Below are 27,403 nucleotides of genomic sequence, written 5' to 3'. Positions count from 1 at the left end.
TGAACAATTAAAATGTGGATCAGAAATGTTCTGTCTGGTTTCCTTAAAATACACAAAGATGTATTAAATGATTTAGGCTGTTTATCAGGTTATTATAATATTCTAATAGATATTGCAGTATTAGTGTTAATGCATGATCCAGAGAAACTTGCAGTGTGAGTAGAATGAAGCAGATGTTGAACTTTATGGAATACATAAATATGATTAAGAAGCACACTACTGAGATAACAGCATAGTTAATCTTATAAAGACAGATACAATTCATATTTATATAGCTCCACAAGATCATAGTACTGTTGAAAAACTACCCATGATTCACAACTGCAGAAGTAGCATCTACCATGCACAAAGTAGTTCATTGTGTTTGATACAATTTATTTGTGGCAAATGAAATTTAACGAGAAAGGCTCCAAATGGTATACTTTTAATTCACCTCTGGGAAAATATAGGTCTCTGTGAGTTCTATTTGATATTGTATCAGTATCTATAGTCTTTCAGAGAGCTGTTTCACAGTTAACTAATGGAACTGATTGTGTTGTAAATATATTTTATGTTATGCTAGTATTGGAGTAAGACCAAAGAAAAGTTTGATGTGAGATTGTAGGAGTTGCTGAACAGATGAAGCAGAAAAAAATCTTGATAGTAATAAAAGTTAAGTGTAGACTGAGTGACAGGATTAAGGTATATGGGTCCTTGAGATATATGGGTCATGACTTCATGCAACCTGTATGAAGGCTTGAAAGTGGGCATTGAGAAAGTAAGAATAGTAGTACAGCTGTCTCCTTGTTAAGAAAACGGACTTCTTAGACTGATACACTGTCTTTCAAAGTTTATTCTGATTATGTCAGGTGTAATTTTGTTTTAAGGAAATTATTGCATCACAATATGGAAAGGTACTATAGTACAGAGCAAAACAAACTTTCAAAGTCTTTAAATAAGAACTAAAGCACAGCAATACATATTTTTGATGTGAACAAGTCAGTTAGATTTCAAATATTTGGCAGCCAAAAACTTAACTGGCACAGTTATTCTGCAATTAGGTAAACCAGTTGATTGCACATCAAAGCCTTTACAGAATATTAGAAAATGTATGCTCATACAGAATAATATATACTGGTGGTAGTACATGATTGTGAAAAGTTCCATGAATGTTCTTATGGGAAAAGGATGATGACTGAAACAAAGCATAAACCATTAGAGACTGCAGATGAGAAGTCAGCATGTAGGACATTACAAATAATGCAGATATTGTTGAAACTGCAAAAGTATGACTTATCTGTGGGCATATGACAGATTTACCAAATCAATCATATTTGCTTCAGCTACAAAAGTATTACCTGTGAGAGACATTGAGTATAAGACTGATAATTCTACAGTTGCCTATTATACAAGAGAGCTTAGAGTTTCTGAAACATATTTAGAATGAGCCAGTGCTTTAAGTAGATAAAGCATCTTTCTTTTAAGTACAGTTAATTTTAGTACTGATATTTTTAGCAGGTAGATCAAGTTGATCTAAGTTGATTAGTTTTCATGATTCTGCTGTAATTCTATGGATGAAGGTTTGGCTATAGACTTAGTTTATTTCAATCTAGCTAAGGCATTCAATTCAATTTCCCATGCATTTTTATGGATATCCATTGCTAGGTAAATGTGAATGCCAATGTTGTAAGGTGGGCAACTAACTGGTTGCTGGGCATAAAATGTTATAGTAGAATTAGAAATAAGTATTCTTCTTTTAAGTCAATATCTAAGGGAATCCTTCTGGGATCTGTTTTGGGATCACTGTTATTTGTGCTTCTTATGAGTGATTGCCCTACTTCAGACCAATTATGGCTTAATAAATTTGCTGACAGTTTAAAAGTTAGATGTACTTGTTACTAATTTAGTGGACCATAATTACCTTCAAAAACACCTTGATATTTTGGTAAAGTGTGTACAGTTGATAGGTATGAAATTTAATGCAGAAAAATGTACAATTTTGCAACTGAGGCCCAACAGGCATTATTATCCGTATGGATTGGACAATCAGGTTTGTTCTACTTCTACCCAGTTAAGAACTTGGGTATCTGGGCAGACTTCCTTTTCATATGTTGTGCATATTCATAACATTGTTAGGAAGTGTTATGGCCTAATGAAGAATATACTTCATAGTTTCCCTATAAGGGATAGAAATGCAGTCATTAAACTATATACAGTTAGTATACATCCAATTATATAATACGGTGCTGTAAACGTATCTACAAGCACTGCACCTATGAGGAAAAAATACAGGACATTAGAAGAACAAGAAAAATAAATGATCAGCAAAGCAAGGCATCCCAGGGTCAGTACAGTTTTTATTATTCCAGAACTCTGAGGACGATAAAGAGTATGAAACATTTGCTTGATTCCCTAAGTTTTACACATTTGTTTTGCCACTTTTCCAGTAAAGTGAGTCCCTTGATCACTATGTATTTCTCGGGGCACTCCCCATGTTGGAATGATCCTTTCACTTATTATTCTAACTACTGAGTTTGCATCTTCTTTTTTTGTTGGCTGAGCTTCCACCCATCCAGTATATTCATCTATCAAAGTAAGTAAGAAACAAAACCCTCCTGGTGCTGTTAAAAGAGGTCCTACAAAATCTATCTGTACCCTTTCCCTGGGTCCCAATGCTTGTGGCAGTCTATATTGTTATCTCCTATTTCGTTTTCCCACATTGTGCATGGCACATGTGACACATCTATCAACATGATTTTGGATGTCTGTTGTCATTCCTTCCCATTTAAATTTAGAACTAACAATTTGTTGTAGACTTTCTCTTCCTGGATGATCTAGGAAATTATGATAATAAGTAAACAACATTTCCTTCCCATTTAAATTTAGAACTAACAATTTGTTGTAGTCTTTCCCTTCCTGGATGACCTAGGAAATTATGATAATAAGTTAACAACATTTTTCCTTTTTCAGGCTCAATTGTTTGTACCCTAAGTAAAGGACCTTTTTTTGAATTCTCCAGGTACCGACCAAGGTTCTGGAAATCTAAACCATTTCCATTCACTTCCTTATATTATTTCAAATTCCTCTATTTTCTCTTTCTTAATGGTATCTGGCTGTTCTCTTAGAATTTTTACTAAGCTTCATAACTTCTGATTATCTTTGATTGTTTTTGCATTTAAGGTGATATGAACACCTTGTTCAAATTTAGGACCCCATAATGGCTTCATTTCATCTGTTCCTGTCACTGTTAATCCACATACAGTAGGTGTTATGATGATCCCATCACACTGGATTTGGGTGATTTTACCTACCTCACTTTCCACTCTATGTTCATACTCTGTACACTGATCTCTACAAAAGTAAGCTGTACAATGTAAAGGTAAAGGATTTAGAGGTAAGTCCATTTGTATTTGGCACTTATTCAAAATATTTTGTACCATTTCCATTATTTGTTTTTCTTCCATGTCATTTACTTCCCATACCCTGTATTGAGGAACATTTTGTATTGGATAAGATTGTTTGGAATCAAGGGCCCCTTCTTTTGCTAGCTAATTTACTATTTTATTAGCCTGTGTACCTCATTTTTGGTGTGAGCTTTGACCTTATTTATACTCACTGTAGAAGGACTGTCATCTTTTATCAAACTCCAAATTTCTGTCAACACTTCCTGATGACTGATTGGTTTACCATCAGCTGTAATCAAATCTCTCTCTTGCCCAAATGGGAAGAGATGATGTTAAGACTCGGACTACATATTCACTGTTTGTATAAATGTTTACAGATCTGGGCAATAACAAGGCTTGTTTAACTACTTCTAGTACAGCTTTTGTGCTGAGCATCCCCCTGGGAGACTACCTTTCCTGTGTTCGTTAGTCTCTGCATTGTATATTACCCATTCTGTCAGAAAACACCCTATTTCAGTGCTCCAGAATCTGGATCCATATATATATATATATATATATATATATATATATATATATATATATATAAAATTCTGGCGGTCTTTAATAGTTTGGGTGCCCACCCTTAAGTGTTCCCTATCATTTTCCAGGTCAGGACATTCATGAGCTGGAATGAATGTTTTCTTAACAAAATCTCTTTTATTTTGATTTGGCTTTCCCTACTCTGTAAACTAATAGATCAAAGAAGGCAGTTTATAAGTAAAACTTATTTTTTCCCTTAACATTTTTTGCTTCTGACTGACCCATTCATGAATAATATCTATTAAAAATTGTGGCTCTCCTATTTGTAAATTCTCACTACCTTCACTATCTGCTTGGTTTGTTTGGTTATATATATAAAATTCTGGCGGTCTTTAATAGTTTGGGTGCCCACCCTTAAGTGTTCCCTATCATTTTCCAGGTCAGGACATTCATGAGATTCCCCTTGGTAATTAAACAGTTCTGGTAAAAACTTAATCCGAGGGATTTCTACTCTGATTCCTCCTTTCTGACTTGCAAAACTTGCAGTGATTCTACCAAGTCATGCATTATTCATGCCTTTTAGATTTCCTTCTGACATGCATTTTACTGGGGTATGTATGGTCTGTAGCACAATTGGAGAGCCCTGAATCATATGGCATGTTACTTCAGTACACCATTCTGCTATGATGGCTTGCTTTTCGCATTCTCTCATTCCTTTCTCAACTGGACTCATAGTTCAGGAATAATAACCTAAAACCTGATATTAAGATCCTCTTTTTTGCAACACTATGGCCATCATAATTAGACCATTGCATCCAAACTGTATGATGAACTCTTTATCTCTTTCTGGGACACCCAAAGCAGGTGCAGAAATGAATTCTTCCTTGACTTTAGAGAAAGCTGCTAGTGACTCATCATCCCAATTGAGAGGTTCATCTCCCTTTTTGTTTCCTTTAAGCGTATCAGTCAAGGGTTTTGCTTTTCCTGTATAATCTGGTATCCATTCCCTTGAGAATCCAAAGATTCCTAGGGCTTGCCTTAACCATGTGACAGTAACTGGAATTGGTAACTGTCTGATTAGCTGCTTTTTGTCTTCACTAATGCTTCTTTGTCCTGCTGATACTATGACACTGAAGAAGGTTTCATAATCTTTCATAAACTGGCTCTTTTTAGGGTTCAGTTTTAATCTTGATTGTCTTATTGCTTGGAAAATTTCTGATAATGCATTTAAGTGCCACTTTCCAGTTTCTGTTCCTACAAGTATGTCATCCACGTATTGAATAATAGAAGGTCTACATTCTAGTGGTTTTAGTATTCCCTGCATTACATGATGAAAAACTGTTGGAGCATTATGAAAGCCCTGAGGCATTCTTGTCCAAGTATATTGTTGGCCTTTACAGTAAAAGCAAATTTCCATTGTGAGTCTTTATCTAGAGTAATACTCCAAAAAACATTATTCACATCTAATGTGGAGAAAATTTTCATTTTTTCCTGAATCTGAGCAATAAGATCAGGCATGCGTCCTACTATTGGCAAAGAATGAGGTATCACCTTATTAAGTTCTCTGTAATCAACAGTAAGATGATAACTTCCATCTGGCTTCTGTACAGGCCAGTATGGACTGTTAGCTGGTGAATTAACTTTTCTCACTACCCCTTGAGCTTCTAAATCTTTCACAGTATTTAGCATTGCCTGTTCTGCCTCTTTCTTTGCTGGATATTGTTTTATAGGTTTCTTGGGACTGCCTCTTACTTTAAGAATAAAGTCAGGGACTTGTCCACAATCATTCCTATGTTTGGCAAAAATATCCTGATAGCAATAAATTAGCTGAGCCAACTCTTGCTTTGGTGTTTTTAATAACTCAACTAAATCATACTCTCCTGGGTCTTTGACACTGTATTTGCATAATGCTTCAGATATGATTAATATTTCATTTAATGGTCCCTTAATCAATTCTCTGTTACACAAATCTATAATGTAACCTCTTTGTTTTAAGATATCATTTCCAATGATGTTTTGTAAATGAATACCTGATACCCATGCATGTAGGAAGGTATGTTCCCCTATCTTTGTTTTTACAGGCAGACTTACTTGAGCTTGAGAGATTTTTCCTCCCAACCCTTGCAAGTTTATAGCTCTTGTTCCTGGGAATGTTATTGTAGTAATGCTAAGTGCAGCTCCTGTACCTTATTAAGTACATATCTAAGTGGTCTCTTACCCAAATCTGAGGGGTCTATGTTATATATTCGAACTTCCAAAATGTCAAATACCATATATTTGAGACCATATGGTCAATATTTGGAAGTTCGAATGTATAATAAAAAAAAAAAAAAAGAAAACAGAAAAACATACCTTAATGGTGAGAGGAAGTGGGCAAGCCCCCCTGCACTCCCCATGTGGGAGGCTGAGCCCCACACCCCCCCTACTTAAATATACCAACTCCGAGACTGCACTTCAGTGCAGAAAAGGGAAATTCTCCCATTCTGCACCATACGGTGCCATTAAAGTCAATCTTCGAACACTTGAAATGTCGATCATATGGTCTCGACCATATGACATTCACATTTTAAGTGTTCGTTTATTTGACATAGACCCAATCTGTGCCCTTGGTGTTCTTTTTCTTTAATTTCATTATGTAAAGCTTTTAGTTCATCTGCTGCATCTTTTACTTGTCTGTCTGATCCTTTTGCACTTTCCTGTAAGTGGGAAGCTTCTATAGTCCTGTGTTGTTCTAATGTACACAAAAACTGTTGTAAGAGAGCTGGAATGAATGTTTTCTTAACAAAATCTCGTTTATTTTGATTTGGCTTTCCCTACTCTGTAAACTAATAGATCAAAGAAGGCAGTTTATAAGTAAAACTTCTTTTTTTCCCTTAACATTTTTTGCTTCTGACTGACCCATTCATGAATAATATCTAATAAAAATTGTGGCTCTCCTATTTGTAAATTCTCACTACCTTCACTATCTGCTTGGTTTGTAACTTCTTCAAATCTGGGAAAATTAGGAGATAAGATTAACCTTGATGCCTTAGCTTTCTCTGAGGTTTTCTTTTTTAGAATCTGACATCTCTCTTCCTTCAGAGAATGAAACAAAACTGTTCGATTTTTCTTGAGGCCTTTCCTCAGTAACACTTTCAGATTTCTCTTGAGACTATTTTTCTTGATATGGTTTAGTACATCTTAATAAATATCTCTTTCTAGATCTGGTTACAGGTAAATTTTCTGATATAAAATCCTGATTTAAGTCTCTAATACTGTTACTTTAAAATTCAGTCTCTCAGATCTAATAGTTTCTGGTTGCAATAACATCTGTGATGCCTTAGCCCTACCACATTTAAAAATCTTATTACCATGCAAATTCCTATAACTGCATGCCTCATAAATTACAGATTACACATATCACTATAGGAGAACAAAGCTTTAGTGCATTCTACAAACAACATAAAGACTAGAGTCTCACCCTATTTTGGCAGTGCGGAAATCCCTTCTTGAGAGTTAGCTGCACAGCCTTTTTTTTCCACCTTCCTTTTCCTGTGGATGAGACTCCATAGAGGAAAACTGATCCAACCTTTTGGATTCTTTTTGTTCTTCCTTCACCCACTGACTTTTAATAGCCAAGACCTTTCTGCAATATTTCAACTTTACTTCAACTTTCCAACCTCTGCAGTTTCTGCTTTGCTTCCTCCCAGGTTGTGGCATCAAAAACTGTAAACGTATCTACAAGCACTGCACCTATGAGGAAAAAATACAGGCAGTTAGAAGAACAAGAAAAATAAATGATCAGCAAAGCAAGGCATCCCAGGGTCAGTACAGTTTTTATTATTCTTTGATTAGCTAATTTGGCTAACTGACTGACTGAAAAATCATGTATCTCACTTGGTTTACTGACTGACTGACAAAATACACCAGTAATACAGGGCTTTTATACAGTTCCTGACAAATGCAGTCCTGCTTCTTTAGATATACATTGTGTCCTAAGTTGGTCATGCAATGTGTCCTAAGTCGCTCATGCAACTATTACAAGTTATTTTAAAAGTGCTGTTATAGCAGGCTATTTTTGTAGAATTGCTATACAACAGGTTTTCCTTTTTTGTCACAAGTACAGAGTAATCATTTCTTGCTTCAGCTTGCTTTGTTATCTTATGTTCTTACTGCTTAATTGTCTTATCATAACATTTCTAATGAGAAAAAATATTTATTATTGTTACAGCTGCAGTTTACATTATTGCTACTGTTGAATAATTCAGAATTAATGAAAATTTGCAACTTACAAAGTAATACAATACAAAAGCTTAATAAAAACTTCATATAAAGTCTGCAGCATGTATATGCAAGGCACAACTGTTCCTGTCATTCATTCTATAGATCTTCTTCTTCTTTCGGCTTTTCCCGGTTAGGGGTCACCACAGCGGATCACCTTGTCCGCACGTTGAATGGCAGTGGAGTTTTACGGTGTCGAGTTGCCAGCCCGGCGCCCAACCTTCCACAGAAGGCACACTCACACACACACCTAGGGCCAATTTAGAGTGTCCAATCCACCTGCAGCATGTCTTTAGGATGTGGGAGGAAACCGGAGCACCCGGAGGAAACCCACGCGACCACAGGGAGGACATGCAGACTCCGCACAGAAAGCACCCCAGCCAAGGATCGAACTGGAGAACCTCTTGCTGTGAGGCGGCAATGCTAACCACTGCACCACCGTGGCCGCCCTCATCATTCATTCTATAGATAATGTATGAAATAGAATAATATACATTACTTGATTCTTTAATATTTATGGCATATATGTACATTTTCCAAATCATGTATTTTACATTATTTGCATTCTTTACACATATAATTTAGGAATGTTTTGATAGAAGTAGAAAAGTACTGATTAATACATGTTTTGTACAACTGCTAATAGAAGAGCCATTCCTGCTGTTACAATACATCAGTGTGTGTCAGTGTGTAACCCTTGTTTCAGGCTGCTGTGACCTTTCCATTCTGTTTTTTTTCCTAACAAGTAGCTGAGCTAACAATTCTAAAAAAACCCTGCAAAGTCTTATAGCTAACTTGCATCTGTTGTCTGACATTTGATTATTACAGGAATTATTTTCAACATAAATATTTGCTTATATTAATAATTATGCCTTGATAAAGAGAGGAATTATTCATAAACACTATCTTATCTTGGCTTATGCTCTTTTAGCCAGGCATTGTATTTTTATGCAGATTTGCATTATTTTATGTCACTGGCATTCACATAAAAAATTGTTCACACATGCTGCTCAGAGAAGATTTCTGTAAGCTGGTGTCCCAACATTGCTTGAGATCCCAATGCTATAACAGGTGCCTTCTTTTCTGTTCTGGATATTTCTCAGTTTGGGAGATTGGCATGTATGCATAAAGCTTTTATTAGACAGGTAACTGGATGTGATACTTTACTATATAAGAGACTTTAAAACGTATTTCTTTATTCAGTGGCTTATAGATTACTGAGGGCTGATTTAATCTTGATATTTAATTGTTTAAAAGATAACCTCTTGACTGCTATGTTGGACATTAAATTTTTGGGTTCGGCATTAAATTCCTGGGTGATAACACCAATACCAGGGATAATATTCTTTTCTCTTAAAATACATATAGTTAGGTCAAAATTATAGACATTTTTTTTAATATAGAGCAGGTAGGCTATGAAATTCATTGACAAAATGTATAAGGGAAGTTAAGGATTTGCTGTCTTTCAAGACACACTTGGATATATGGTACAAAAATATTTTATTTGCATCTGGAAAATAATTAAGGCAGACATTTAAATGAAACAAAAAAGTCCAAAAACCACAAAATCCAAGAAAACACTCAGCAAATGGATTCCTCTCCAAAAATATTTATTGCAGATAATCCAAATCACACGGAAAGCAAAAAAACTCCACTAAGTGAGGATTAAGCCACCATAAGCGCTTTCGTCACCAAAAGTACACATTAACATAGAAGGTCATCAGATGGCAGCAAAAAGACATCATATCCTTTAAATACATTTGTTGTGTGACATCACTTCCCCCCCAGAAAGACAGATAAAGGAAAAAAAAACACAACTTATGCATTTTAAAAGTCAGCAATTATGAATAATCAGGCCATAAAAAAATATATATGTATGCATCCTACAAAGCAACATTTTTTAAAAGTATATGTTAAAAAATGTATAATAGAAAGTAAAAATAAAAAGTTAATAAAAAATACATCCTACAAGCAACATGTATAGCACTACCATTTAAATGGCCTGCAGAGGCCCCAAGTTTGATTATTTTTCACTTCATTGTGATAAGATTGCTTTGAGATGTGGCAATGAATGGATGTCCAGAAGAAAAATCTGCAATCAGGAAAGAAATATGACTATGCACTTCATTTAAAGAAGACATCAGCTAGACAGATAAAATAAAAGTGCTAATCAGCTAAGTAATGCATATCATAACAAAAATCTATTATTCCATGTCCATCTAGTAATAGATACTATACACAATTTACAGCATATATCATCACAGATTATTTAAAAATCCTACGTAGAATTTGCAAAACAAATTGAGGATTTATTTTTCTGTTTTTTAACATTTGTTTTTAAAATTGGGATATTTCATTTTTCATATTTGTTACCCAGTCTTGTGTATATAAGCAATAATCTAAACATGGTTGAATAAGTTATTCTCAAAAATAAGAATAACAGAGAGGATTATGAATGAGTCTCTAAACATAGCCAACCTGTTATACGTTCAAGACATGGATATAAAGAAATTCACCCTGACAGCGATGAGAAGTGAAGTCCAAAGGATGACTCTCAAGTGAAAAACACAATACTAGTTAGTTATGATTGTAGCGACCCACTCATAGTTCTTTGAGGTACATAGATATTTAGCTGCCCCAATGTGCAAGTTACAGGGTAAAAGTGGTTTTGAAAGCCATGAGACAGTGTTATCACACTGACAGCAGCCAGAAGGTAATTGTACCACTGATCAACTTCATCAACTTTAAAAGCTGTTAAACTCCTCATTGTGCCATTTTTAGTGGAGTAATGTGAATTTTTTTATAACTTTCAAAGCTGTTTTAGCTTCCTTATTCTGTTCTGTGACTGTTGTTGTGTATGACCTACAATAAGTTTGAGAAAAATAATAGCTCTGTAAAATGCATTTCCTTGAGGATGCTCAAGTCTTTGACCATAGCCAATTTATTATGTGTTTGACATATGGCAGTAAGGAAATTCACCTCCAGTGCAGAGAAAATTAAAGCTCAAGAGCTATGTTGACAACCATAATGAGAACACTTAAGAAGTAGTTATGACTAAAGAGACTCCATCACAATACTTTGTAGAGTATAGAGCTTTATCTGTCCCATGTGCTACCACTTACAGAAAGAAAGTGTAGACGAGCATATGCATTTGACAGTTTTTAAAACCTCAACAGACAGAAGTGCCCATCTAATGAATAAATAGCTATGATCTGCTATAACACGGCTTTGACTTACTGTGTCAGACAGTGAAGCATTTTACATCATTTAAATCTGTTTTAGCTTCTCGCTGCCATTCAGTAGCAGCCAGCACTGGTTGCTGTTGTGCTCACTCATGAAACTAGAACTTAGCATTGACAGGCATTTAACAAAACTTTGTCAAGTATTTTTCTCAAGTCAGAAAGGTACTTAAAAATGTCTTTTTCCCTGAATTTTGAGCATAATTGCAGTGCTCCATTCATCATAAAACTCGTTATGCACTTCTTTCACATCAGACATGGTTGTCTTTTTCCTGATTCCAAAGCATAATTAGTATACTACTGATGGTTCTAATCAGTGTACATAGAGGGTCATCATGTTTAATATCAGGTTTCCAGATATAACCAGATTGCTATGTGTTCAAGAAATGGACATCAAGAAATTTACCTGGAGAGTGAGAACCTAGCACTAAAACACCTATGTGTGGACTGAAACACATCTAGCAGCATGCAGACATCCCTGAATTACTAACATTTTTCTGATAAATTAACTTAAAAAGCATAATATAAATAAATGTAAATATTTTATGAACAATAACACATTTGAAAGAAATACAAATAGTGGGTCTATATTACCTGATCGAAACGTTAAATCATCGAATGCTAAAACATCAACACATAAATAGTGAACTGTTTAGATCCTGAAATACCTTTACAGTGAAAACTGCCATATTGGATTGTCATAGTTGGCCAAATCTAACCAACTACAGCGTGAATAGGTGATATTCAGTGTTTTACGTTTTTCACCAGCAATGCTGGCCAACTATTGCACTTTGACATTTTGAATTTTGGTGTATTGTTACTTCGTTTTTATACGAGTTCACTTTTTATGTGGCGATGTTTTAGCATTCGACGTTATAACGTTTTGATCAGGTAATATAGACCCCAAATAGTAAAGTTATCGGTAACAAGAATTCTTAATAAGTGTGTGTGTGTGTGTGTGTGTGTGTGTGTGTGTGTGTGTGTGTGTGTGTGTGTGTGTGTGTCAGTGTAGTCCTAATCTTTCCATAAATACTATATTATAATACACACACATACCCAAAATTATATTCTTTGCTAAATGTAAACAAATTGTCATATCTTGTAAACTGTACAACCTAGATATATATTGTTAGTGGAATTTTGCTAACCGCACATACGTTTTCAAATGACAGCAAGTAATCCCTCTCGGAGTAAATGTTTATAAGGATATGCACAAAATAAGAAAATATATGCCTAATTATATAATTAACAGTATATATATATATATATATATATATATATATATATATATATATATATATATATATATATAAACAGTGAATACCTCTCAAGATCTTCAACTTACAGTGCAAATATTAATGGCAGTCTTCTCTAACAGCATATAAGATTTCTCCTGATGCCATGCAATAGTTTGTAAGTCACAAATGTTTTTGAAATTTTAAGTACATTTGGAAACAATGCTTATTTTCATAATAACTAACATCCAACCAGCAATATTTTCAGTATGGTGTGGTATAAATTGACAATGACAATGAATGTTCTTGTCTCACTCTGTGACATTTCACAGCATACCTCTTGCTATCACATAGGTTTCTCATTTATGAAAATGTGAACATAAATATGAAAACATGAATAATAACTAGCAAACAGTGATGAATTTCTTTAATATAGGACATCCTAAATTAATAATGTTAGTATTGTTTTGGTAATAACTCCTTGCACTTTCAAATACTGCCTATTATTAACTAGTAAGTCACTTAGTTAAAGAAGTCAGACCAAAAAAATTTAAAAATTCTGGAAGCCATAAGCAGCTATGAATGTGAACTGTTAAGTATACAAAAAAGGCACTATGGACTTGAACAAACTGGACATTTAATAAAGGGTTCTTTGATATTTAAGCCTGGGCAGAGGAGTGAATGAAACTGTATAGAAATTAAATGCAGAATATAATGATATGATCCCACTTCTGTTACCTTTTAATACAAATCAGTAAACATTTATTTATGTCAAAAGTAGTACCACTGGTGTAATACAGTAAGACAAGACGATATTTTATATTGTTACAGTAGGGACTGAAGTTTCTTACACAAGCTCCTTTGTTTCAAGGAAAATCTGAATGAAGATCATATTTATTATAATCATGTGGTACAAGATAGGGAAGAACGTTAAACAAATGTTCCTCCCAGCTGGGACAGTCATTAAATATTCCACATAAGCATGTTTTTTTTCCAAAACAAAAAAAAATGCATGGTATCTGTATTTTCCAAGACAAAGGTACAACCCTAGTCATTAATGTAGTTGGACAATAGTATATCAGAGTTTTAAAACCCAGGATTTATGTTATTAAATTATATGGCTTAACAGCTCATGCATTTATACCTACACTATGTGTGGTTTCATGTTACTATGACTTTTATCTTCTTTTTCCACCTTTCTGCATTACTCCCAGAGTCATTGCAGATAAATATGTCATAGAATGTCCCTCAGAAAGCAGATAGAAACATGTGAGCTGCATGACAAGAGAGTCTCATGTTATCTGTGGATACAAGTCTCAATGGTCCAAGTACAATGAAAGATCGAATCAGTTCAGAGGAAGCTTTACATTATTCAAGATAATGTATCTGGGAGAGAGGCATGATTATATATTTAGCAGATTAAAGACCCCATTAAGGTAATACATTTTGCAATAGATTTTTCTCTAATACATAAGGCCGCATCCTACATTCTGATTATGTTCTGTCAATGGAATTCTTTATATAGCATCACAAATTTAAAGAAGGGTCATCAACATCATTTCAAGGGCTCAATGATTCAATGGCTTGGATCCATGACAAATCACTAGGTTTCTGATCTGAGTTTTATGTCAGCATTAAACACAGTTCTTAAGAACATATTCTTGCAAAAACCTTAACTCATTCTGCTACGTAAAACCCCTCTGTCAGAATCTACCACAATATCTACAGCTTCCTCACAACAACCCATGGGTACCAACACCTTGTGTACAAAAAATATACTTAACATGTTACCAAGAAGGAGACTTAAAGGAAGAGAAGTGTGAGAACAAGAATGACATAATGTCTCCGTCAGTCTTGCTTAAGTTCATTTCTGAGTCAATAACTATTTAAAGTGTGAAACAGGAAGTGATTTTTTTATTTTTCTGTGTGAGACACTGAAATATCATTCATTACTTAAGTCTAACCCAGTCATTTTAGTGAGACTGACATTTACATGGATGCAGATAAAATGAATTACAAAGTATACACATACATGAGAAAGTACTAATAAACATATACTCCCTTAACCCACCAGATTACAAAAATAAAGTTTTGAGACTGACTTGGCAGCTACAGCTTCTTTGTGGTTCTTTTTCTTTTTTTTTCCATTCACCCAAAGTTTGTTATTCAGGCAAGTCTATAAAGCTGACCAGCTCAGTTTTACTGTCTCTTACATAAACTGAAAGAGTCTGTTACTTCTGCTCTGTGTGTGTGTGTGTGTGTGTGTGTGTGTGTGTGTGTGTGTGTGTGTGTGTGTGTGTGTGTGTGTGTGTGTGTGTGTGCAGCATAAAGAAAAGTGACAAATCAAAATGGGAAGCAGCTTAGTTTATGTACTGCTCAACAGGAAAGTCATTCTTACATTTTCTAGCATCAAAATTCAATGACATCTCATGATAAAAACAGAATTCTGTGGCAACATTGTGGATTAATAAAAATAAAGCCCTGTCAATTTCATTTGACCTATGAAAAAATATTAAACAACCACTCTGGATCTGAATGAAGCATTAAATTGTGACATTATGATTGCTATATTAGTTCAAGAGACCTAATTGGTTAATAAGACATAAACATGTATGATTTGAACAATAATATTGTGAGTTTAGATGAGACATGGAAAAAATGTAATGCTCACATTAGGAAATAGGCATGATAGTATTTGACTGTGAAATGACATCACCCTTGGGTGAGTAACCTGCTTGTTTTCACCTCTAGATCTTATTCACTACAGTTTTGATATTATTACTCATTTACAAGTAATCTACCATGATTTGTTGCTTGAATAATACAAACTCAGAAATAAAAGGCTCTACGTGCCCATGGAGACACTACATAGTAACTAGAACTGGCTAGTTCTGCTACCACTGGGCATATAATTTGAAATTAGCATAGGGTCTTCATTTTTACCAGGAAACTGCATCTTGTCTTAAAACAAGTAGAGTTTAAAAGAAAGTGCAGGATTATCCATAAACTTAAAAATTAAAAAAAGAAATAAAGTTCAGATTGTACCACTACAAGAAACTAATCTAAAACACAGTGGAGTAGCTATTTTACCTTTTTTAAACATAAACTGGAGAAGTGGATGGACAATTGTAAGTATGCCTCTGCTATGGCCCCTCTAACACTTATGGAAAATGGCTGAAAATAAATGGTCCACTGGATCAATAGCCTAGTATGAACCTATGAACGTGCGCGCGCACGCGTGCGTGTGTGTGTGTGTGTGTGTGTGTGTGTGTGTGTGTGTGTGTGTGTGTGTGTGTGTGTGTGTGTGTGTGTGTGTGTGTGTGTGTGTGTGTGTGTGTGTGTGTGTGTGTCTGTGTGCGTGTGTGTGAAAACTAAGAATCAGTTAAGATCTGCAGTGATTAAAGAGACTGGAATTTTCCCTTCTGCATGTTACTCAAATAAATTAGTCTCCTTATTGGTATTTTACAACATGTTAACTAGACTGAAAGTGAACAGAACAAGCAACAGGTAAAAAAGGCAGATGTGTCATTGCCAAAATATGTATGAAATTAGTTATACGCATCAGACGGTAATTTTAGGTTGCCATTATTGCTGACTCTTCTCTTTTTTCAATTTCTAAACTATGGTAGCAACACACCATACATCAGACACACATCTTAATTGGTGTCAACTTCAGCATTGTAATTTATTTTTATTTCCTTCATTTCTCCTCTATTGAAGTTTGACATCCCCAAGGTCACTAGTATTGTCTTCTATTTTAAAACCTTTATGGTGAGTAGATATATGGAGTGCTTTGCACTTCAAAGTAAAAGATGGCTCCATGCTGAAATATCAGCACTTGTAGCAGTCATTGGCAAAATGCCAGAAAAAAAAATGAAAAATGCATGAGAAGAGCAAATATTGAATACCAACCTTGCCCTTTAAACTTCTTCACACTTATACTAACCCCAAGATCACCATACCTTGGAGAAAAAGGGATATTCCAAAAAATGGTCATCTTGGACTAAGTATATGTAAATCCATTTTTTTGATCAATCAGTCTCAGTATTACAGAATTCGCTAAACCAGATGACAACATTTCAAATGGTTAGCATAAGGGCTTGTTTCCTTCAAGACACCGCATGTGCTTTCTCTGATAACTGAATGCATTGCAGTATCAGACCATTCCCTTCTCTCATTTGAATTTTATCATCCCAGCATCCTCAGCAATTGCCTTCTGTTATGGAGGTTTGATCATCTAATGAACTCTTGTTGAGCTCAAGACTGGGAACTAGTCCTGTCTAGGTTTCTCATCTTATCTTTCACTCAGATACCCACTCCCTGCCATCTTACACACTTTTCCCTTGACTACAAGTATATCTTTGTCTGCACAGTAACTACTCACTCAATCAACTACTATTTCTATTGTAAAACTACAGCAGAAAACATCACTTTGAGGTCCAAACTAGTGGGCCTGGGAGGTTGGCATAATGGTTAAGGTGTTTAACTTGCAGACACAAGGTGCAGGGTTTGATTCTCATATGGAGTAACTGGCTAGGCTTAAAATGGCCTACAAGGGCAATTAGCCTAGTACTAATCTATGAATGAATCCCTGTAATTGATGCTCAGTTTAAAATGTTTGATTAATAAGTAATTAAGATGCTACCTTTTCTGTATATAATGCATTGTAACTATGTAACGCTATTTCTGTACCATCTGATATGTAAAAAAACAATTTGTAAACCTTTCTCTTTTATATGTGCATATTTCTGTACTAGCTGATATGTAGAAAACATAAATTGTAAATTTCTCTTTTATATATGTGGAGCTTTTCTCCCTGGGCCACCGCTGAAAAAGGACCTCTGATAAGTAGGGCTTTCCCGGTAAACAAATGTAAAATAAAATAAAATAAATAAAAATAAATAACTAAGTCTAATACTTAAAAACTCTCATCACAAGAAGCTTCTTGAAAAGGGTATTATCCACTGTCTTCTAGAAAACCTTCTCTCTTCTGCCTTGCCTTGCCCTCAGCTGAATGGGAGATATAAAAAGAATGTTTTATGCAAATTTAGAAAGACCACCTGCAAATACATAGGGAAGAATTTTAAACTAGTAATTTATGTACAAACTTAAAAATACATAAAATGTAATCCCGGTCCTCACCAAGATCAGTCTGGTACTTTATGATTTTTAAAGTCTGAATTAAAAGTCAATATCTTTACCAAAATTTATAACAAATCGGATAAAACACATCCTTCTCACCCTGAAATACAAGTCTTCCTATTTTTTTTTAAATGTTCTCTCTCTGGTCCCTTGTCTGCCTGACCAACAAGCCCCTTTAAGTAACCCATTAACCCACTTGTTCCTCCTCATTTAACCTGGTCAGCATACTCTCTGTCACCCTATGGGGTTCTCTCTCTCTCTCTTGCTCACTCTCTCTGTCATATGGGATTTGCTTGAATGTGTCTTTCATCTTTTTTGGAGGGAGCAGACATGCAATAGCTCTCTGGTGGATGTATAGAACCATGCACAAATTCTAACTTCACCAGTATTACATAGTCCTGCTAGATTTTCATCTAGAAAATCATGCTTGCTGCAATACATCAAACTTCATCTGCTGAATTCCTCCTTCAGTGGTCATCCTGGGGTGACACAGCAAGCTCTTAACCTGATAGAATGACCCTGCTCCAAAAGTAGTTATATAAAATCTAGGTGCCAGTAGAAAAAAAATTAATTGGTCAATAGTTAGGTAAGCTGTAGAAATGAGCAAAGCTCAGCAATGATGTCAAGATTCCATTCATCCATAACCCATTTTCCCATTTTGCACATTGAGTTGGGATGTCACTTCAACAGTGTCAATCATCAGCACCCTAGCCAAAAATCAAACTGCAAAATCTCTTGCTGTGAGAAGACAATGATATCCTCTGCACCACTGTGCCACCCCTAATTTTGAATTAAATAAATGGAATTATCAGTGAAATCTTGAATCCAAAATCTAAGTAGGATCAAATATCTGCTAAGGAACACTAAGCTGTCAGAAACCAGATCACAAGCAAGTACTTTAATAAAGTCTTGCACCTAAAGAATTTTAAAGGTAATACCCTGTGACACCCCTGCACTGGCCCAGTAATCAAGGAGCATCAATCCTCACCACTGGCAACAGTGAGGGATGTACACATTGGGAGGATGACAAGTACACGCACAATAAAGTACAATTTCCCTTAACAGTACACAGAGATCACAGTCAATCTCGGGTTGGTTTCCCCCTCTTTCTCCAGATCAGAATAAAAGAATATCCACAATATTTACAATAATTCTCCGGTTCCACCAGATCCCCAATAAGACACCCCACTGGCACAGCTATAGGGTTAAGATCTCAGCCGAGTGGCCAAGCTAAGTCCTCCAGCACCCTGCCCATCCGACCAGTTCTTCATGTCCCAGCACAAGTAGCTGACACACACACACACACACACACACACACATGCATGCACGCACACACACACACACACACACACACACACACACACACACACACACACACACTTTGAGATTTGATTGATATACAAACACACATACATACCTGGGAAAGGCTGGCACAGGTTTACTAGCTATGCCCTCTTCTGCCCAGACTATAAGGTAGCACCAGCTGCCACCAGCCACCCTTACTTATCAGGTACTATTAAGGCCCTGTGCAATGTTACTATTATCCAAAAGGTAAGTGTGACCAAGAATTTCAAGACTATTTAGGAGTGGCCTATACAGTGTCACCAAATAAATATGCAAGTACTCTCAGAGCTTAAATATCTCTAAACAAACCAGACACAATTAAAAGGTTTAAATATATTTAGTAATAAATAATAAAAGAACAAGACAATACTCCAACAACCCATCACAGTGACTACAGAGTTCAAAAACACAGGAAATCTTTTAAAACAACATTGCAGGACAGTCTCAAATAAACACAGAAAACATCTAAATTAATATTTACTATATATATATATATATATATATATATATATATATATATATATATATATATATATATAAAAGAGCAATCACTTTTCCCTAGTTACTTACTATTAGTGAGACACTGGCAGAAGTGCTGATGAGTGGGATGCTTCTAGGTCCAAAGACAAATGCAAAATGCACAGTCTCTGAGAGGGTTCCCAAATTAAGTTTAAAACATTACTGCTGGGTCAGTTGGATGACATCACTATTAGTCACCTGCCTTCAGTTCCCAAGCTAACAGATACCAACAGAACGTTTAACATCTCTGTGTGAGAAGTACACATCTCTCAGAAGTTTGCCTAGAACTGGAAGTCGTAAAACAGTTAAACATTTTTACATTTTAAACCTAGTAATTATTTCTGTTTCACAACAATAGAAAACCCTTTAGCTCTAGACATCCTGTCTCTTTGCATTATCTAACTTTTATAGCACAGTCGTAAACAATTTCAACTTATTTTCTTGAAGTTTTGCAAGTTAACTCTGTATGTTCCATTGAAGTTTTGCAAGTTAACTCTGTATGTTCCAACTTCTACTATTAAAATACATTTGCACAGGCACATAGTCCATATACATTTCTGTTAATTTTCAGTAGGGTACACTGTGGTTAAATTTTTGAAGGTCAGTACACCTCACCAAGAGGATCAAAGGGCTCAAACAGATGCCATATGCTGCCCGGTTAAAGAAACTCCAGCTCTACTCAGTGGCATACCGCCTGTTCAGAGGCGATCTGTGCCTGACGTATAAAGCCATGTCCAACCCGGAATTAATGGACATGCTGCACCTCAGAAAATCCAAATCCCATTGAGCTACGTGCTCGAGAGACTTGAACCTCAGCACTGAAATAAATAGGACATGCTGGAGGGACAGATTCATAACCCAGAGGCTCCCTTCACTCTGGAATAAAATCCCTGTCCAGGTTAGGCAGAGTCCCTCATTGACTCTCTTCAAGAGGAATCTTGATGAGTGGATGGGAGATCATAGGTTTACCCCGGGTATCACTTCTGTGTCACTGCTAGACAGAGGCACAGTATACTAACCTCGAAAAAGGGCATAGCAAAATAAATTTAAAATGGGTGGCGAAAGCCAAACACATTCTGGCTAGGCTTATAAATGCCCTAGGGCAGATAGCCTAGTATGAACCTATGAACCTATAACATGCAGTTCAACACACACATCTGCACTAGTAGTTTAATATATACATAACATATAGTTCTCTTACATTTGTAAGACAAGTCTAGGGATCATATTAATATTCATAAATAACATATGATTTTATTTTATTTATTTAATAAAAATAAAAAATAAATAAAATAAAACATATAGTTTGTTTACATTTGTAAGACAAGCCTATGGATCATATTAATATTCACAAATATATGATTATTTACAAAATTCCAGATAGCTGGGCTGGCAGCTTTTCAGTTTGTCACATACCCCACTACATGGGAGTAGATTGATTGGCCTAAACGAATTCATTAAATATCTGAGCTCTGCATATAGACTGTAAATTCTGCAAGATATGACCAAAATATTAAACTTGCAATTAGGGTTTTCTTCTTATCCTAAAGTGTAGTGACCTTACAATTGATTACAATACTTACATGCAACATAGCATTACTTATCTTATACCTTGTACTGTTCTAGTACTGATTTTAAAAGTTTTGTTTTGTGCTTTGGTAATTTCTGCATCTTAAACTGGTGTAGCTGCATTCCCCTGCTAAGACAAGAGGTTATTGCTGCTTTACAACCTGAAGCACTACTAGTTACTTAGCACTTTGAACCTTAATTAGCCTGTGTGCTCTTGTCTGTATTTAAACTCTGTGTGTTTGTGGACATTGCCACTCTATATAGAACAGACTTGCCTTAAACTTTTACTACATGATTTATTTATTTGTTTGTTTGTTTGTTTGTTTATTTGACATTTGTTAACCAGGAATGTCTGACTAAGCTTGCGCCCTTTCTCAGCAGAGGGCCGGGGAGAAAAGCTCCACAAAGTATTACATACATGATAAAAATGTTTACGAACAGTACAGTAATCATGAGGTAATATTAACATGCATTATAATGCTTGGATTCCCACTTGTAGTATGAGAGTTTAAAAAGGTGTTATTTACAAAAAAGGCAATAAAACAATACGTTAAATTCATTCATATATCTCCAATACATAAGGAATTCCCCATTTAGAAGGGAAGTAATGACAATTAACTCAGAATTTAAGATAATTCTGAAATAAAATAAATAAATAAATAAATAAATAAGATAGCTAATAAATAAATAAAATAAGATAAATAAATAATAAATAAGATCTGACATGGAAAACAGCCCCATGCCATCAGAGAAGTGTTTTTTTACTAGTCTTATACATTGTCATGCGCTAGTGTTTTTAAAAAGTTCTGTTTTGTGATGTGTTTATTTCTGTGTCTGAAACTAGTCTAGCTTGTTCTCCCCTGAGAAGACAAGGGATACTGTTGTTTCTTCAGTGACTTAGCAGTGTCAGCATTAATGTACATGTGTAGTCTTGTTGGCTGCTTTAAAAGTAGAGATGTTTTCAGTCTATCATGCTAAGCTGCGATATGACAAACTTGCCTCAAACTCTTGCTACCAGATTTGACTTAGAAAGCAGTCCCACATCATCTAGGAAGTGCTACACTTTACATATTGGCTTTGCAGAGTACATGACACATTGCCAGCATACACACAACAGTTTCAAGTGCTCACCTAGTTAATTGTCCTAGTCTTCCAAAGCCGTACTGACACCAGTCGCCATAGTCCATGGCTTAATTCACCCTGGTGCTTGCCTGGATATGGCTGCACTTGGTTCTGTGTGCCAGCAGTTTGTGACATATCTGTCCACTTCTGGACATTGCTGTGGCCTGCTGTATCTTTATCAACTATGATTGATTGTTTTAGCATTTTGCCATATTGCATCTTTGTTGTGGTAGTACCTACTGTGTCATTTCTTAACCAGATGGTCACAGTGTACTTCCATTATCTACATATTTCTCAGCTGTGGTTGACAATTTTAGTACCCCCATTATATTGTATCCTAGCTGTGATATTATCTGCTTAGTCTTAATTCATTGGTTACATTGCACCTCCAGGCATGTTATGTATAAACGTGCCTTTGGCACATACTGTGCTACGTTGCTTCTACTTTTTCACATTATAATTAACACTGTGGTACCCAAGCCTGTTGTTGATGCCTTGAATGCACTGTTGTGGCTTCTGTGTTTACTGCCCAAAATACCGCTTCTAATACTTCACCTGTTGCATTAAGCATCTATTTGAATCTTAGAATCAGTAATTGACAAGTCTTAGAATATTGTGCTGTGGTATTCATGTCTGCTACTAAGTCATTCAGTAATAATTCTCATGCAAAGAACGTTACACTGTTATACTGTACTACTGTGCTATGGAATCTATGCCTGCTGTTTTGTCAATCTTTATAATATTGTACTCTATTGAGCTGTATTGTTACTGTTCTGTATTATACTTGTGTTACACTGTGTTGCACTATTTTATACTGTTTTCACTGTCTCTTTATGTAGAACAGACCATGTGTTGTAACTTTAAGACGCATTTCAAAGTGAGGGCACATGCATATAAATAGAGAGCACATGTAGGCAGCAGTGCCATTTTGAGAGAACAGCCAGAATGTTAACATGTATGAGTACAGTAGTCAGTCTGTTTATAAGTTCATTTAAGTTTAAGTCACTAAGTCTCAATCCTGATGTGCTTGTATATAATAAAGCTGATTGAACCGAACCCACAACTGTTCTTCTGTTTTATCCTGACTGGACGAGTGACTTAGTGTCAGAACCGGGATAGAGAGTGCAAACTCTTCAAGCCATGAGGTGCACAGTTAATGGTGAAGGTATACTGAGCGTGCTGGGGGATACAGTGCTGAAATGATTAAAAAAGACCAGAAACAAACTTCAGGTAACCAAAACTTGCATAAATTATTTATTTTGTAAAGAAAATGATATGAAACATTTGCAAAGCACAAAATGCGTTAATCAAATGAAAGGCACAAAACACATTATTGATTTAACAAAATAATTGAAACCACAATATCTGATAGAATTATCAGAAATAGTTATGTGGGTGTTCCGAGTTACTTCCATTTTGCATAATGTGCATGTTAAAGTAAAACAAGCACAAGAAAAGTATAATGAGCATGATAAGAGGTCAAATGGGCATAACGTATAAAAGGGCAAAATAAGCATAAAAAAGGCAAGGCAGCTGCATGTTTTTACTAAACGACCATGTTTTAACATGAGCTACTATTTCACAATGACCAAAGCTGCTCAAAGTAAAACTAGAGTTGTTTGAAGTATTTCAGAGTGTAAAAAAGTGTTTGCAATGTGTGATTTATTACAGTACAATTATTTCAAAGAGTTTATTGTGTGCAAAGTACAGTTATTTTGCAAAGTAATGTCAGAATACCACTTCAAAAAGTTTCTTGTGCTATGTACATTTTATTCACAGACTGCAGTCATTTCAAAGCGTTTCTCACACTGTAGAGTGATATTTTACAAAGTACAGCCATTTATTTTGCTTAACCTAGTGGGGTCAGAAGCCCTTGAAAGAGAGCATTCATTTGTGTATGCACCAGCAGTATATGCAGGAGAAGGAGAGAACCTATTTTATACAAGAAACCAAAAGCCAGGAGAAACTTTTGCAACTTATATTACTGACTTGAGAAACAACGCTAAAATGTGCAGATTTGGTGATTTGAAGGACGAGTTGATAAAGGACAGCCTTTTGTGTGGTATTAATAATGCTGCAGTGAGAAAGATTTTGTTTTGTGACAGTGATTTAACGTTGAGCAAAGCTATAGAGATTTATCAAATACATGAGCTTACAGAAAGGCACACAAATATGATTGCAAGTGATAAGAACATGGTTTCAGCAGCTTCTACAGCAAACGTAGGCAGCATGCAGCATGTGGCTAGCAGAAACAGGCCTAAACACATAGCAGCTACAGCCCTTGCAGGATTTCCAAAGAGCCTGTAACTTTCCAGAAAGTTCTAAGACTACTTCATTAAAAAGAACATGCTCAGTGCACCACAAGGGTGAGTCAGCAAAACCCAAATCAAGTCTTGTTGTTAACTGTCATAATGGTGATGCCAATCATGAGTCTAAAAGAGAGAAGTGCTTAGCATTTGGTCAGCAATGCCAGAAGTGTAAAAATGGAACCACTTTCAAACATTTGTAAATCAGGCAAGCCTCATTCATTTATTAAGAAAGGTCACTCAAAAAAGCAAGTTGATGATATAGAAAGCTGCAACTCTACTTTCTATGTAGATGGTGTATCAGTGGTCAGTGAAATGATTAATGTAGTAGATTTGTTGGCAAGGTAGAAAGTGTTTTATACTGTCCTGATCAATTGTAAGACCATGGAGCTCAAAGTAGACACTGATTCAAAGCACAATGTTATGTTAGCAGAAACATTTGTTAGAGTAAGAGCTGGTGAACAACTTAATTTGGCCAGTTGTGCAAAGCTTGTTGCTTAAGGAGTTGAAGAGGTTCAAACCAAAGACTCAGTAGTGCTTTCATGCTATTCAGCTGGGAACAGTTACAGCTTGCAATTTTATGTAGTCAGAAGATCTGTGCAGTCATTATTAGGTCTCAGAGACAGTTTAAGAATGAAACTGCTTTCTTTTACCAAAGAAGTCCATCGTGTAAGCACATGTCCTAGTTCGAGTTTCACCAAAGCTATTTTCTCAGAGTATGCTGATATTTTTGAGGAAAAGCTAGGTAAACTTCCAGTTGTGTACTCCATGAAATTAGACCCAGAGGTTAGTCCAGTGGTTAGACTAGCAAGAAAAGTTCCAATAGCTATGCAGGACAAAGTCAAGGTCCAGTTAGATAAAATGATGCAACAAGGTGTGATTAGTCCAGTCACAGAACCAATTGAATGGGTGTCTTCCATGGTAGTTGCTCATAAGAAAAAGTCAGATGAAATCAGAATTTGTATTGACCCACGAGACGTAAACAAAGCATTAAAGAGGCCCCACCATCCTATACATACAGTTGAGAAGGTTGATACCCTCATGCCAAATGCCACTGTTTTTTCTGTCTTAGATCCAACGGGTTCATTTTGGCAAGTAATGCTTGATCGCAAATCTTCACTACTGACGACATTCAGTACCCCATTTGGTAGATATAGATTTCTCATAATGCCTTTTGGAACAAATTCCGCCAGTGAAGTCTTTCAGCGTGCAATGGATCAAATTTTTTCAGGTTATCCATGTGCTATGATAGTAGATGATTTACTAGTTGAAGGTAATAGTAAAGCAGGGCATGACACAAATCTCAGGAAATTTCTGGACAGAGAGCGTGAAGTAAATTTAAAGCTTAATCCCCTGAAATGTAAATTCAGGCTACCAGAAGTTACTTATGTAAGTCATTTCTTTACCAGTATAGGCTTATGACCAGACCCTTCCAAACAAACAGCCATTCTTGAGATGCCAGCTCCAGACAATGTGCAAGCCTTACACCGTTTCCTTGGAATGGTTAACTATTTGGGCAAGTTTATACCAGACTTCAGTGAATTATCAGCACCTTTAAGAGAGCTGACACACAAAAACATTGCCTGGACATGGTTGGAATAACACCAGAGAGCATTTGATGACCTTAAACAGAAATTTGCCAGTCCACCTATGTTGAGATACTATGATGTCCACAAACCAGTAATCCTTTCCTGTGATGCTTCAAAGTTTGGTCTTGGTGCAGTTATTCTTCAAGAGGGAAGACCAGTCGCCTATACATCCAGAACTCTTACCCAAACTGAGATGCAGTATGCTCAAATTGAGAAGGAACTTTTGACAATTGTGTTTGCATGTTCAAAGTTTCATGATTATATTTATGGACAAGCTATCCAGATCGAGACTGATCATCCACCTCTAGTCACTATTTTAAAGAAGCCTATGCATACAGTTCCAGCAAGACTACAAAGAATGATGCTCAGATTACAAAAGTACAACCTCAAAATGGTCTATTCAAAAGGCAAACTTCTTTATCTGGCTGATACATTATCCAGATCATCCAGAAATAGCACAGAAAAGCTTGGTGCAGAGAATTTTGACTTTGATGTAATGGAAGTGCATAATTTTTCTACCGCAAGACTTGATTAGCTAAGAGATCATACAAAGACTGATCCAGTTTTACAAAAGCTCAAACACTTCATCAGTGTTGGATGGCCATCAAAGCAATCTCATGTACCAACAGAAATGCAACAATATTTTCCTTCCAGAGATGCGATGTTGATGGAAGATGGTATAATTTTCAAAGGTCCTAAACTTATTGTTCTTACTTCCTTACAACATGAGTACATTCAGATTTTGCATCATGGCCATCCAGGTTCTGAAGCTACCAAAAGAAGGGTGAGAGGACTAGTATTTTGGCCTTCTCTGTCAAAAGACATTGCTAAAGTACTTTCATCTTGTTCAGTATGCAATAGTACTAAATTGCATTTGCAAAAAGAGCCACTTCATCTAAGCCAGATTCCTGAACTACCTTGGTCAACAGTAGTCACTGACATATTTGAGTGGAACAATCAAAATTGCTTAGTGTTGTTAGACTGTTATTTGAACTGGTTTGAGATCAATCTGCTACTTAAGTAACGTCCAGTACTGTTATTACTAAGTTGAAACATCACTTCTCACTCCATGGTAGTCCACACAAAGTTATTGCTGACAACGGTGCCCGGTTTACCAGTCAGTTGGTTGCCCATACTCAAGACCTTCCTCCTACAGCTAGCGATTCACTTGGTACA

Source organism: Protopterus annectens, chromosome 6.part0, assembly GCF_019279795.1.
Source record: "Protopterus annectens isolate FY-2018-M chromosome 6.part0, PAN1.0, whole genome shotgun sequence".
Classification (NCBI taxonomy): Eukaryota; Metazoa; Chordata; order Ceratodontiformes; family Protopteridae; genus Protopterus; species Protopterus annectens.
Note: the sequence above shows the minus strand (reverse complement) of the source record.